This window comes from Camellia sinensis, chromosome 2 (assembly GCF_055761805.1).
Source record: "Camellia sinensis isolate YWXY chromosome 2, ASM5576180v1, whole genome shotgun sequence".
Taxonomy (NCBI): domain Eukaryota; kingdom Viridiplantae; phylum Streptophyta; class Magnoliopsida; order Ericales; family Theaceae; genus Camellia; species Camellia sinensis.
The window spans coordinates 88,548,056-88,563,364 of NC_138962.1; the positions used below are offsets into that span (position 1 = coordinate 88,548,056).

General features: G+C 33.3%; 1 long non-coding RNA gene across 1 annotated transcript; it reads left to right on the plus strand.

Annotated features, from left to right (window-relative positions):
- Window positions 1-1,138: 1,138 nt before the first annotated feature.
- On the plus strand, window positions 1,139-12,831 carry LOC145819620 (uncharacterized). Its single transcript, XR_014360378.1, has 5 exons — window positions 1,139-1,262; window positions 1,616-1,709; window positions 3,965-4,033; window positions 4,543-4,586; window positions 12,652-12,831. It is a non-coding gene; the product is annotated as an uncharacterized LOC145819620 (long non-coding RNA).
- Window positions 12,832-15,309: the final 2,478 nt, after the last annotated feature.

Here is a 15,309-nt window from a genome sequence, read left to right on the forward strand (position 1 = left end):
CGTGAGATGCAGTTTGACTTTGCAATATTTATGGCAAATGATGCCATGGGTTTGACCCATTTTTGTAATAGGATGGTGAAAGAACATGTTGTGGATGACTTTGACTATTTTAATTTGATCTTAATTTTGTTTTCTCCAATTGAACCGTTGTTCCATAAATGTTTTGGTTAGCAGATTGGTTTTCCATTGTATATGGAATTTTAATGAGAATGTTGTGTGAGTGTGGGAAAAGGTCATTGGAGCTATTCCCTTCCCAAATTCGCATTTCATTTTTTTATAATCTATTTTTAGCAATGGGGTATCTTTATAAAAATTCCATCCTTAAAGAAAAGGATGGTCGGGATAGCTAATAATGTTCTGTTACATATTTTTTGTACTCCTCCGATTGAAAATTAGGTCGTAGTGTGTGCCTCTACAACTTGCTTCTACTCTATGATAAGTTTTTGATCAGTCATGCTAATTTGGGTCTAATGAAAATGAGCAACCTTGGTTGTGGTGATGAAGTTGATGTCATTACTAGGTTGTGAGCTACTTATCAATTACGCCAGTTAGCAAAATTGGTGAGTACTCTATTGAATTTGGTAATTCTATTAAACTCAGTGAAGGTTGACAAGTGCTACCGCTTGAGAAATCCCAATAATCAGTGTTATCAGTTTTTTTTGTTGGGATTGCCTTCAGGCACGAGTTATATGCTAGGAGAGCTTAGGCATCATTAGCTTTACAGTTATTTTTGCCCTTTTGCTGATGAAGAAGCTTATCTTCATTTGTCATTTTCAAGTGTATGGAACTATGCACTTCATTTTCAAGTGTAAATTTAAAACTTTGTCATTTGTATATGTGAAAGTAATTTGTGAATATACTAATACACTTTCTGAATATTTGTTTTGATAGCTAAAAGAAGTTTCTTCACCCATAAAGTGTCTTTTGACTATGTGTAGTAGTGTAAGCACATGCATTTCACATCAATAAATTTATATTGGTGCAAAGTTGGGAGTTTGAGGGCAAAATTTGTGCTATTTTTGGTTTTATCATTGCCAAATTTTGAAAAATGATTGGTCAGGGCAAAAATAAATTTTATTATATCAGTTTAGTCTTATAGTTTATTTAGTTTCAATCTAAATTTTGTTTTTGTTGTGGCAGGGGGTTGGTTGCTGCCCATGAGCTAACCAAATGGATCCAAAGGGGTTGGTTTGATATTTTTCTTATGGTCATGTATTGGAAGCGAAATGAATATGAATGGGTGTAGGTGAAGATTGAAGAAGGTAATGGAGGGTTATCCTAAATAGCATCCAAAGTGGTAAACTCACATGAATTTTATAAAATTTTATATTCCACAGTTATCTTAATAGTTTAAATGGATTTTTAATGTGTACTATTTGAGTGATGTTTTTATATATTTTTGAAGGATGACACTTTTGCCAAGTAAATTTTAAATTTTCTACTTTTAATGTGTACTGTGACAATATGTCATGTTTCTAAATACTCCTATTTAGACTTTATGTTCCTAAATAACTTTTTGAAATATGTCATATTCCTAAAGTAATTTTGTCGTTTTAATCTTCTTCCTTATTCATGCTAAATACTCTACCACTGTTGGTTGGATATGAATCTATAGGAATTGGATGAGATGAAGAAGCTTTTGAAAGAGTCCGGGTTGTTCATTGATAGAAGGAAACAAACAAATGGCACCCTTGAACTCTCCAATCAAGGTAATCTCTTCAAACTTCCATGTTATATGATTTATCTTTTATTTTTTATTTTTTATAGAGAAAAGATTCAGCCATTTAAGCTGTTTATATGAGAGTGCTTTTAGGCATGAGTGATATGCTAGCAATTCATATTAAACTTTTTTTTTCTCTAAATAACATTCCTTTAATCCGTTTGATTTGATTTGATTTTTTTATTTATTTCATATATTGCTACTAAAACGACTATTGGACCACTTTAAAGTCGTTTTACTTTAGTTATTTTTTAATGCAACAATTTCAATTTTAAAGTTGTCATAGTTGATGTAATTAATGGCTTTCAAATTAATCATTTGTGTAATTACTTTTATTTAAAGTAATTTTTCATTTACATGATTAGTTTAGTCACGTTGGGGCATTATATGAATGCAATGATTTTGTAAATTCAACCATTTAAACAATTTCAATGACAGAATTATAGAATTTATGAGTTAATTTGTTTTACAACTATAAAAGCTGAGTTCGAGTTTTTGTTTACTAAGATTTCAAATTCATGTTCGAGTGCATGGCTTTAATCCGTTTGATTTGATTAGGATTTGAATTTTTTCAGTTAATTGATTTTGAAATTAATGACTTAATTGGTTTGAATTTGTAATATCATACTATTCAAGCTTTCATTAATCTCATTAGCAAGTCCTTTTATTTTTTTAGAATTCTCTGAGTGGTTGTTGAGAATTTCATTGTTCTAGGTTAGTTTAATTGAGTCATTTAGAATCTTGGAAATTTTAAGCAATTTGTTAAGCTTTATATATTCCAAACCTTCTATCTTTAAAGTTTCTTCTTAAGTATTTTGATTTTCATCTAAACACTTCTATTATATGATTTGGTAATTATTTTGGAATGTAGGAGAGCTTAGGCATCATTAGTTTTACAGTTATTTTTGCCCTTTTGCTGATGAAGAAACTTATCTTCATTTGTCATTTTCAAGTGTATGGAACTATGCACTTCGTTTCAAGTGTAAATTTAAAACTTTGTCATGTGTATATGTGAAAGTAATTTGTGAATATCCTAATACACTTTTTGAATATTTGTTTTGATAGTTAAAAGAAGTTTCTTTACACATAAAGCGTCTTTTGACTATGTGTAGTAGTGTAAGCACATGCATTGCACGTCAATCTATATAATATGGAAAGAAGGTTTTTAAATTTGTCCTACATGGCAAGAAATTGTCTTAGAGATACATTTATAACCAACGGTTCAGATCAATCCTAATCAAAATCTAAGGGTCAAATACATAACATTGTCTGCCTCTTTGAGTACCAAACACACCTCCCTATCTCTCTCACAGACGTCCTTCTCTCTAGTTCTGTTTCAGTCTCTCTCTCTCTCTCTTCTACCCACTCTCCCTTCTTGGTTTTACCTATGGCAACTTGGTTGAGATTCGAGTGCACTGTTTGATCAAATGCAAGGTAGATCGGTCGACGCAACCAGCGAGAAAGAGATTGGTATCCTCTTCAAAATTTTCCTCCCTTTTCTAGGCATATCTAGGGTTTCTCGGTTCAATTTTTTTTTTGTTGATTTTTCTTTTTCGGCTTTTTTTGTTTTATGTGTGTCTCTTTGTATGCATTCACTATGTTCTGTAAAATGCCTCACATAGGTCTCTGAAATATTTTTCTAAAATGGGTCTCCAAAATGCCTCAAAATTTTTATTTGGGTTTTCGTTGGGTGTCTAAATTTTTATGTGATTTGTTTCTCATTTGGGTTTGATTGTGTTTCTCATTTATATTGCCTCAATTAAAATTTGTTTCTTTACCCCTCTATATTTTGTGTGTCTTCATGTATATACCATGTTCGGTAAAATGTCTCAATTAAAATAGTTTAATTTTTAATGCTAGCTGCTTATATAATTCTACTTTTTTTGTTGTTAAAATAGTGAGTAAATTTATTATAACAAGCCAAGTAAATGTAGTGTATGGTGGTAAGGTTTAGCAAAAATAGAGGTATATTCAAATTGGTGATACAAACAATGGGAGTTGGATGTTATTTTAATAATAAACAGTAGGCAAATTTTGGGCAAGGGATAATGGAGTTTGCTTACTTATATTTTCTAATCTTTGGAATGACATAGGCCTAAGATTGAAACTTTCTAATCTTATATTTGAAACTTTCATTTGCCTGAGATCATTTAAAACTTTCATTTGCCTGAGATTAAAAATTTAAAACTTCCACTTCCTCTTTCTCTCTCGCTAATGCTTTTAATTTTATTTTTCGAGTTGTAGGCCCCCAAAGTCCATCAAGGACCAAGGTTGAGAGCTGCAAGTTTTCTCTATTCCAACTACTCTTTTCCAGTAAGTCTTTCCTTTATTCCCATTCTTAGTACTGTCAAATTAAGTTCCATTTGGGTTTTGGGTTTTGGGTTTCTTAGTATTGTCTTAGTACTCTCTCATGCTTTTGTGTTTTTGTAGATATGCTATGCTTTCTTTCATGTCTTGGGTTTGGTCAATTGATTTTGTAAACAATTTCATCAATATTTTAACAATGCCTTCATCAATTGATGTGCGGTTCTCTTTTTCCCTTAAAATGAGCTGTTTCTTCACTACATAGACGTGGTGTGTCAACCTCTTAAGTAATTTCGGTGTTCAAACAGTGCACAATATCAATATCAATATTGTGGCCTAATTTTTACTCTTTTTTTTTTTTTTTGAATCCAAAATTTGTTTTTTTATTGTGGCAGTGCATTGGCTACTTCCCATGAGCAAACCAAATGGATCCAAAAGGGTTGGTTCATATTTTGCTTATGGGAGGATTTGAATAGTTTGAGCTATTTAAATTTTTTTTTTTTTTTTATTTTTTGCAGCTGCTGTCCATCGCATTTCAATGCACCATGTTAACCCATCAAAGGTATCCTAATTCTTTAATAGGATGCTTGGCTTCCATTAGGAAGAAAATTGTTCAATCTGTTTTTAGTTTACGAATTTTTTTTAAAAATTTAATATTGTCATTTCTAAGTTACCGAAAATGATAAATGATAAAAACATATATACTCATTTCTTATTGCATAACATTTGTTTTTTCATATGGTTGCTTGGTCTAATTATTAGTTCCCTATTATTTGTTTTAGCTACCATTTGGCAGGTTTGTTTATGTAGTGTTGATTTGAATTTTTTTTTCTTCAATTTCTTTATGGATAACTGAAAGAGGAGTACAAAGAAGTTGGGCATAATTGTTTGTGTTTCTTTATGGTTTTGATTTCATTTATATGAATATGACATGTTGAAATCTCTGTTATTAGAATCATACGATTTGCGATTTGATTCAGTGAGTAATCAATACGAACAGGTTGTATGAATCGCAAATAGCCATGAATCATAGGTGAATCGGTGAACCAAATCGGTGAATCGTGAAGTGAATCAATTCGATTTGCTAAAATCGATGTTTGACTTTCCTTTTTAGTTTTTTATTGTTGGAAAAGGATTCACACAACCTTTTTAAGGTCTTTAGGATTATTGTATGCCATCGTTGACTACTTGACAATAATTAAAACTGGGAGTTTCAACCAGATGATGACCTTCTAGATTTAAATCTATTTTTTTTGCAAGCTTTATTACGGAGTTTCCACATCACTGGTAGGTTAACTCTGATTAAAGCCATTCTCTCAAACCTACCGGTTTGCTATTTATCCATGTTAAAAGTTGGCAAGGATCTCAAGAAGATGCAGAGAAAGTTTGTGCCTATGGAAAAAGATTTCTACTAGAAAGGAGTTTTGGGGGGTAGAGGCATCAGAACAAAAAAATGTTGCCTGTCAAAATGGTGGATGGAGATTCGGAAAAGAAAATACTTTTGTTTACACACATATACACAAAATACTTTCAATACTAACATAATTCGATGCACATGGAAATTCAACGCCCTAGACCCAACCTTGCCACAGGCATTTCAAATGAAAATTATACATTTAGTTTAAGAAAATGGATTTTTTCAAAAAATGCTTATTCATTTTGTTCTCATTTTCCTAGACCAATGAAATAAAATAAAGAAAATTTTAGCTTCACTCACTTCATTTTGGTTTTTCTTTTTTTCTTTTTTTTCTTTTTTTTTATCAATAAGTCTCAGAACCAAACAAAATGTGAAACAATAATAAAATATTTACCGTATGAACCAATAGGTCCAGGACATCAATAATGAAAGATTTAGGGGTGTTTTGGGAAGATGGTTAAAAGTTAGTTTTTTGGTTTTTTTTTTTTTTTTTTTTTTTGAAAAAACGTATAAAAAATGTGAGAGATTATATGACTAAAAATGAGTTAGGAAGTGGCTTTTACCCCACTTCCCAAAAGAGGCCTTACTATATGAGACAATGGGCCAATGTGTTTAAAAAATTAAAATCATTAAACCACTTATTCAAAGGAGAGTAGTTGTAAATAAAGTATAAAGATTGATCTAATAATAAATGGTTGATTTAGAAATCAAGGGCACAAATATCATGAGTCTTTCAATATTGTTTTATGTATAATATTCGAAAGTGAGTGGTTGTAAATAAAGTACAAAAGATGGCACTGTAATAAGTGGTTGATTTAGAAATTAGGGCACAAATATAATAAGTCTTTCAATATTGTTTTATATAAAGTATTCAAAAGAGGGTGGTTGTAAATAAAGTACATGTAACGTCCCGAAATAATCCAACAATAATATAATACATCACCCCACATTCACTAAATAATAATCCCGACTCACAAGAGATACCAGAAGGATGTATTCACCATGTTCCATTACATAACTGCTAGTGTTTATACAAAAGTAATCTCACATGCGATTATATATTCATTGAAAGCTAGTACATGAATTTATAGCATATGAAATCATTTAACCAAAATGAATAAAGGCCCTCAAGGGCTTACAAATTCCAAGGCATGAGCCTAGTTACATCAAAATGGTCCATCGAACCCATACATGTTAGCCCTTGGCTTTACAAAAATTTACAACAAAATAAAAGAGCAATCTACTTTTCACAAAATATATCCACGCCCTCAGCTCGGCGGGATCACTACATCTTTACCTGCACTAAAATCCCATAGGGGTGAACATAAAGTCTAGTAGAGAACCCTTAACAAAGTATATACATTTATGCAAGATTTCCAACATTTAATGTAAGTGCAAATGTCATGCAATGCCATTTCGAAAATAATCTCATGTCATGCTTTCCTTCAAAATCACCATGTTTTCAATAACCTTTTTCAATTCCATCAATTTCAAACTTTCAATTTTTTTAATCATTAGGAGCGGTAAATATAACTTTGGTAATCCCTAGGTTGATCTCTGCAAGTAGGCTCAACAAGCACTACCAATAACCCCACTTTACCGGTTGCTAACCGAAAGGGAAGTAGTACCTCCTCCGCGCGTGTTTTCGGTCTTTCACCCTAGACATTCAAGCCAACTTATCAATTTCATCTACACCTCCTAACCGGACTTACCAACATATTTACCTCATAAACATTTCCATTAGTTCTCATTTCAATATATAACCCTTTTCTCAATGTGAATGTTTCTAATCTCAATTCCAAGATGCAAATTTATCAATTGAATGAATATATAATGCAACAATTTCTCCATGTCTCATAGTATTTCTCCAACTCCAAGTTATTCCAAAGCTATAGCAAATGCTTGAATAATCATTTCCTCTCACAACAATACTCATATATCATGGAACCCAACAATGTGCAATTTATAATCACATATGTGTATGTATTTAACCAATGAAAATTTAAGTGAGCTTTCCAACCTTTATAAATCTAGAATTATTACATTGCCAACAACATTAAGAAATTCTCACTCACCCTTTTATTATTTCAAGAAAAATCCCTTGATTTCCCCCATTATTCCCAAAACCCCCAAATTCTAGGTTTTTCACAAAAGCCCTAACCTTACCTCATCTCATTTCAAAGCCTCTCTAAACACATCAATCTCAACATTATGGTTCAACATTTCAAAATTTAGAACTTACAAAAGACAAGGATAGATTTCTTCTACAAAACCATCCATTTCTTGAGCTAAAAACCCAGTTTCGAAATATCAAAGGAGAGCTCACAAATCAATCAAAAGTTTACATAAACATATATATAACTCAAAGAAATCCCCTACCTCGAGCTTAGAAGAGAAGATGAGCAAAACAAGGTTGAAACTCCAAAGTTGTCGAAACCAACTTCTACTTAGATCAAAACTCAGCTCTTGACAAGATTTACAGTTAATCTCAAAGGAGCAAGGCAAGGAGATGCTTCCAAGTGAGCAAAGGGAGAGAGTGACTCACGGCTTGGAGATGGAAAAAGTAAAGAAAAGGTTAAGTGAGGGACCTATTTATAGTGCTAGGTCAAAGTAAAATGAAGTCCCAAAGTCAACCCAAAAGATCAAGTCAAAATCCCCAAAAAGTAGGCCCAAAATCGGACTGAAATCTGGAAAAAAAAATCTGCAGGGGTCGACCCTTGCAACATAGGGGTCGACCATATGAAGAAAAGCTTATGTTTGACAGCATGCAAAGGGTAGACCCTTCCCAAACTGGTGTCTACTCCAATTTCCAGCAAGCAAACTTCAGAAACAAAGGATCGACCCTTCCCAGACTGGTGTCGACCCGAGAACAAGATTTTTAAGTTCTCAAACAACTTTTCTGTGTAACCAAGCGTAAACGAGCAATCCCAACAAGTTTAAATCCATTTGCACTCCTCTAAAAACTAAGATACAACAACACTAAAGATTCTCAAAATAAAATAAAAGATTCAAATACACTTCCTTAAAGCTTTGAAGGACACAAGTGCTACAGTCCAAAAGATAGATCTTGTAATAAATGGTTGATTTAGAAATTAAGGACACAAATACAATAAGTTTTTCAATATTGTTTTATGGATAATATTCAAAAGAGAGTAGTTGTGAATAAAATACAAAAGATGGACATAGTAATAAGTGATTGATTTAGAAATTAGGGACACAAATACAATAAAGTCATTCAATATTGTTATACATATAATATTTAAAAAAGAGCAGTTATAAATAAAATACAAAAGATTGACCTAATTAAAAGCTGCTGATTTAGAAATTAGGGACACAAATACAAAAACTGTCCGTTTGGTTTAGTTTTAGAATTATGATTTGAGTATAGAGTTGTGTTTTGTGTTTTAAGTTTTGAGTTTTTGAATCATGATTTGAAAAAAGAAAATTTGTTTAGTTATAAATTTTGAAAATAATTTTGGATGATTTGTATATAATTTTTTTTGATTGATTAATGTATAGAATGTAAAAGAATGCAAGAGGAGAGATGAGAGATGAAAAAGAAAAAGTGATTGATTGATTAAATAATAATAAATAAAAAAAGAGATGAGATGAGTTTTGAAAGTAATTTTGAGTTGTATTTTAAAAATATGTTTGATTAACACGTTTCAATCAAATCATGATTTAAAAATAGAGTTAAATTTTGAAAAGTAAACTAAACGCTACCTAAGTCTTGTTGGAACAATCTTCTGTGTAAAGTAAATAAATAGAAACCAAATCAAACCAATAAAATAAATAACTTACAGAATTTATTTTACTGAACCAAATGAATGATTAAAAGATCAAGTCGAGTGTGTGACACTCTGTCCTTAAGACAGATTCGCCTCACTACGGTGCTTACGAATATAAGGTATCTATCTCCCAAGATATAATAATCTTCACAAATTGTAGTAGCACTCCAAACAATTTGTACGGCGAACCAAACCTGTGTTCTACACTTTCTTAATTTTTTTTTTCCCTAAAAACATAATATGAAGAAAAATGCAACCAAAGAGCAAAACTAGGAAGAAAAGAAATTTTTTCTAGATAATTTCGGATCCCCAAAGACTGCTGAAATGGATGGTATTTATAGGTATACAAAGGCTGTCCGAATAGGTATGTTTTTGAACTTGAATAGGTGCAAAACCCTTGAACAGATTCAGTTTGAAAACTTGGATAGATCTGCAACTGCTGCAGTTATAAAACTGTCCAGATTTTGAATCTGTCTGGGCAATTATGAATCTGTCCAAAATTCAACAGATTGAAAACTGTTTGGACTGATTAAACTGTTTGTGGAATTCAGATATGAAAAAAGGCACAATTATTGAACAAAAATTTGATTTCAAATTTGAATTAAATTCCATTTTGAAATTCAAATAATTTTTTCCAAGAGTTTTGGAAAAAAATTTTGTCCAAAAAAAATTAATGTTAGAACCAACCTGACCTACACTCGCGCCCAACACAGCCAGTCGGACAAATGGTGACGGTGGCGCGCGCGTGTGGTGGTTTGGGCTAAAGTTTACTTTGTCCATAACTCCTCCCTTCTACAAACTTGGGGTGTCCCTTGGGGTCCAACCCAAGTTAGTATACCAAGAGCTTATATACTCACAAAAGCTCCCTTAAAGTTTCAATGTAAGACAACCCCTTTCAAGGAAACTCATATTTACTTCTTTAATTATCCATTCCACGAACTAGATTACGACGTCAACTTCCCATTCACTCATAAATGGTTTTGACGAACTGTCTTCACCGTGTGACTTACCATGCAGCAAGGAACACGTCACCTCTTTGAACCCATCCCAAAAGACGTGTGGGACCCACTCAATTTTGGGCTCAAAGTTGGCCCAAAATAAGCCTATAAAAACCAATTTTCCAACAATCCCCACATGAATGGAATTTGACGGAGAGAAAATGCAACAACATGATCTAATTACAGAGAGTACAGAAATTGAAAATATTCTGCAAAGGATAGGTAGCTTTTGGCTTTGAACCTTCCCTTGTGAGATACTATCGGATTTACTAACTAACCAGTGAACATGATGTCTTAAACTGTTCAGCCGTTAGTGTAAACCAAGACAATAAAACTCACACAGTATATCACCAGACACAGTTTAGTTCTTACTATTGTGTTCATTTTGGCCCCGAACAACTTGGTTCTTCATGAGTGCTCTAGAAAATTGTAGCCCTTCACAAATCTTATAGAACTGGCCTAGTTCACACTCATATAGGTGATTCTTATGAAGAGTATCCTGCCATACTCCACTAGGTATACCTAGATATAAGAATCATTAAAGTATTACTTAACCTAAAAAACTGCAAACATCACTACTTCATCATAGAAAATGGGTAGGAGTTTAACTCCCCAGTGATTCTTATGAGTCATACACTACTTAGTTGTTCCTTTGAACCTAGATCTTGGGATCTCCAGTCAACTAGGTTGGGTTGCCGTTGTGATAACTCTTATTTAATAAGCTTAAGTCCCATTCCCCTCGATGAATTCTCAACTAACTCTCTTGCTAACTATAGCGACCCCGGTCTTTTCCCATTTGATTATTGTATCCGGACTTAGGTTCCGTAGATTCTTTCATTGTATAATTGTTGTTGTTGTCCCTTATTTTCTCATTTGGAATTATAGGATGTGTTGGGTAGGTTTGTTTCAGGTTGGTTGGGTTTAGAAACCAAGTGTTGCTGTCTAGGTTTTTGGTTCTTCGCTCGAGCGAGGAGTTGTTCGCTCGAGCGAGAGGTTGCGTTTGATTTGGACCTGTAGCTGTGCATTCTTGGCTCGAGCGAGCTTTTCTTCGCTCGAGCGAGTTAGTTTGTCCTTCGCTCGAGCAATAGTTCCTTCGCTCGAGCGTGTGTCTGGTGACAGACCTGAGGGTTTGAGTTCTTCGCTCGATCGAGTTTTCTTTCGCTCGAGCGAGCTTTTGGGTTGTTGGCTCGAGCAAGGCTTCCTTGGCTCGAGCGTTGCTTTTCTGTGTCTGGTCGCTCGAGCGACTATGTCTTCGCTCGAGCAAGCCTGTCCAGTTTATATACACAGCAGCGGGTTTTGATCAGCCTTTTTCATTTTCTTTTGATTCCAAACCCTAGGTCCGACTTCTCTCTCTCCCTACTCACCTTCTTTCTTAGATTTGATCCACTTAGGGTGTGTTTCTACCCTAGATCCTTCATTAAAAAGATAGAGGGAGTCGAGGGCTTTCATTTAATCTGAACATTTGGCGATTTGGAGCACTTTGGTATTTGGGCACTCATCTTTGTCTTCACCATTTGTGTTGTTTTCTTCGAGGTAGGGATTTCCTACTCCATTTTATAGGTTTTGTTCTAAGCTTTGGTAATTTGATATGTTGGGGATACTTTGGTAAATTTTGGGAAAAACCCTAGTTGTTTTATTGAATTAATTTGTATAAGTAATTCATGGAATTGGGAAAAGATGGTTAAATTCATGGAATTGGGGAATTCGTTGATTAAATAGCGTAATTGGGTAATTGGGATCATTTGTCTATTGAATTGTTGACATAGTTATTTTCAGTTTAGAAATAACTGTTTTGGGCTATCGGTGGAGGATAGTCGTGATTGTTGTAGACATTGCATGTGGATTAGGAATAACTGAAACTAATCACATTGGTTAAGTCATTAATTTTGACTATGGCATTGATACAGAAAATACGTGTATTGATTGAGCATTGCATTTGCATACATTGTTTTGTGTGTGGGAGGAGATAGGGGATGTACTCCACGGTTTAGGGGAAGATAGGGGATGGACCTCTAAACCGGATTTTGTTTGGGAGGAGATAGGGGATGGACTCCATTAGCATCACTTTTATGTGTGCTTATTTATATAGAAGTGTTTTATTGATACAGCACTAAAATGTGTATCAATCTGGAAGTATGAAGTGTTTGATTTGAGCTTGAGTCTCATTTGTTTGTTGATATTGGAAGGATGTGAATATAATATATGTGATTCACTGTTGTAAGTTTGGCCAGGTTCTGAGCCATGTTGATAAAATTGGAAAGTAAAACATATCTTTGGCAATAGTGTCATGAGACTGTAAAATGAAGTAATTGATTATTTTGGTTAACCATCTGTTGAATGCTATTGCTTTATTCATTGCTTATATGTGGTTTAGTATATTTCTACTGGGCTGTGGCTCACCCGTTATGGGAACATCATTTTCAGGTTCAGGTGATAAACTACCTCCAAGGACTTAGCTTGGGAGGGTTTGGCTTCTGGATTGAAGAAGACTACCTTTAGTTAATAGTTGTTATTTATTAGTACATGTAAACATTCAAGCCTAGGGCTTTTCTTGTATTGAGATTAGAACTCATATTTTTGAATCCAAGTGTTGGCTTGGAAAGATGTAAGCCTGTAGGGCATTTTATTCGATGTTACATGCAATACTTTATTTAGTAATACTCTGATGAATGAATTAATGAATTGTCTTCTTTAAATAATGCATGTCAATGATATATAATGGGCTAATTTTTGAGGGCGTGACACTAACCCTTTGGTTAGTGGATCCACTATGTTGTCTTTAGACTTCACATATTCAATGGAAATAATTCCATTAGAGAGTAGTTGTCTTACGGTGTTATGTCGACGACGAATATGTCGCGACTTACCGTTATACATATGACTTTGTGCTCTACCTATTGCTAATTGACTATCGCAATGTGTGCACATAGTAAGCACTAGTTTTGGCTACATTGGAATATCTTCAAGGAAGTGGCAAAGCATTTTGCCTCTTCCCCAACTTTATCTAAAGCTATGAATTCTGATTTCATAGTAGACCTAGCAATGCAAGTTTGTTTGGAAGATTTCCAAGATACAGCCGCACAACCAAGAGCAAAGACATACCCGCTGGTGGACTTTGAGTCTCTAGTATCCGATATCCAGTTTGCATCACAGTATCCTTCAAGTACTGCTGGATATCTAGTATAATTCAGCCCAATGTTACGAGTCAATCTAAGATATCTAAGAACCCTTATAATAGTTTTCCAGTGTTTTACTCCTGGATTACTCGTATATCTACTTAATTTATTTACTGCATAAGCTATATTTGGACGAGTGCAGTTCATTAAGTACATTAAGCGTCCAATAATTTGGGCATACTATAATTAAAAAATACTTTCCTGTACATTCTTAGAAAGAAATAAATTAACATCCACGGGTGTTCTAGCAAGATGACCATCATCTTTGCTAAACTTGTCAAGTATTTTCTCAACGTAATGTGATTGTGACAAAGCATATCCTTCTGATGTTTTGGTAATTTTCATACCAAGAATTACATCAACAATCCCCATGACTTTTATGTCAAAATGTTTATTCAACATTCTCTTAGTAGTTTTAATCATGTCATTATTACTACTTATGATGAGTATATCATCCACATAAATACATACTATAACATAACCGTTGCTAGTGTTTTTAATATAAACACACTTGTCACATTCATTAATTTTGAATCCATTTGACATCATTGCTGTGTCAAATTTTTCATGCCATTGCTTTGGCGTTTGTTTTAAACCATATAATGATTTAACCAATTTACACACTTTCTTTTCTTTTCGTGGAACAGAAAATCATTCTGGTTGTTCCATGTAAATTTCTTTATCTAACTCACCATTTAAAAAAGTGGTTTTCACATCCAATTGATGAATTTCTAGATTATACAACGATGCAATAGCAATTAGCATTCTAATGGATGTTATTCTAGTAACCGAAGAGTATATGTCAAAGTAATCAAGACCTTTTTTTTGTCTAAAACCTTTGACCACAAGTCTTGCCTTGTATTTGTCAATTGATCTATCCACTTTTATTTTTCTTTTGAAAATCCACTTGTACCCAAGAGGTTTACAACCTGGTGGCAAATCCACCAATTCCCAAGTGTGATTTTGCAAGATGGATTCAACTTCGCTGTTTACAGCTTCTTTCTATAAAGGAGCCTCAGGACTGGACATGGCTTCTTTAAAAGTTAAAGGCTCATTTTCTAACAAAAAAGTTAAAAAATCTGGACCAAAAGATTTTGAGATTCTAGCACGTTTACTACGCCTAGGTTTCCCTTCCTCATTTTGATCCAATTGCTCTTGATCATAACTAGTAATGGCATCATAAGATCTTTTATTAGAACTAGTCCCTTGTCCAGTCTAATTTGGAAATATATTTTCAAAGAATGATGGATTCCGAGATTCAATAATAGTATTTACATGCATTTTGGAATGTTCTGACTTATAAATCAAAACCGATATGCACTATTATTCTTGGCATAACCAATGAAAATGCAATCAAAAGTTTTAGGACCTATCTTAGTCTTTTTAGGACTAAGAATAACCACTTTAGCCAAACACCTACACATTTTTAAGTATTTGTAGGATGGTACTCTCCCATGCCACATTTCATAAGGTGTTTGATTCATTTTCTTTCGAGATACTTTATTAAGTATATAATTAGCAGAAAGTATTGCTTCCCCCAACAAGTTTTGAGATAATCCAAAATTTATTAACATGACATTCATCATTTCTTTTAAAGTCCTATTTTTTCTTTCAGCAATTCTATTTTGCTGAGGTGAGCAAGGAGTGGTGGTTTGATGAATTATTTCATGTTCTTTACAAAACTCACCAAAAGGTGATTCATAGTCACAATCTCTATCACTTCTAAGTTTCTTAATTTTCTTGCCAAGTTGATTTTCCACTTCATTCTTATATTGAATGAAAGTTTCCAAAACTTCATCCTTAGTTCGAATTAAATAAACATAACTATATCTAGTATAGTCATCTATAAAAGTGATAAATAATTTTTTCCCACCTCTAGTTTGAATTGATTTAAAATCACAAATGT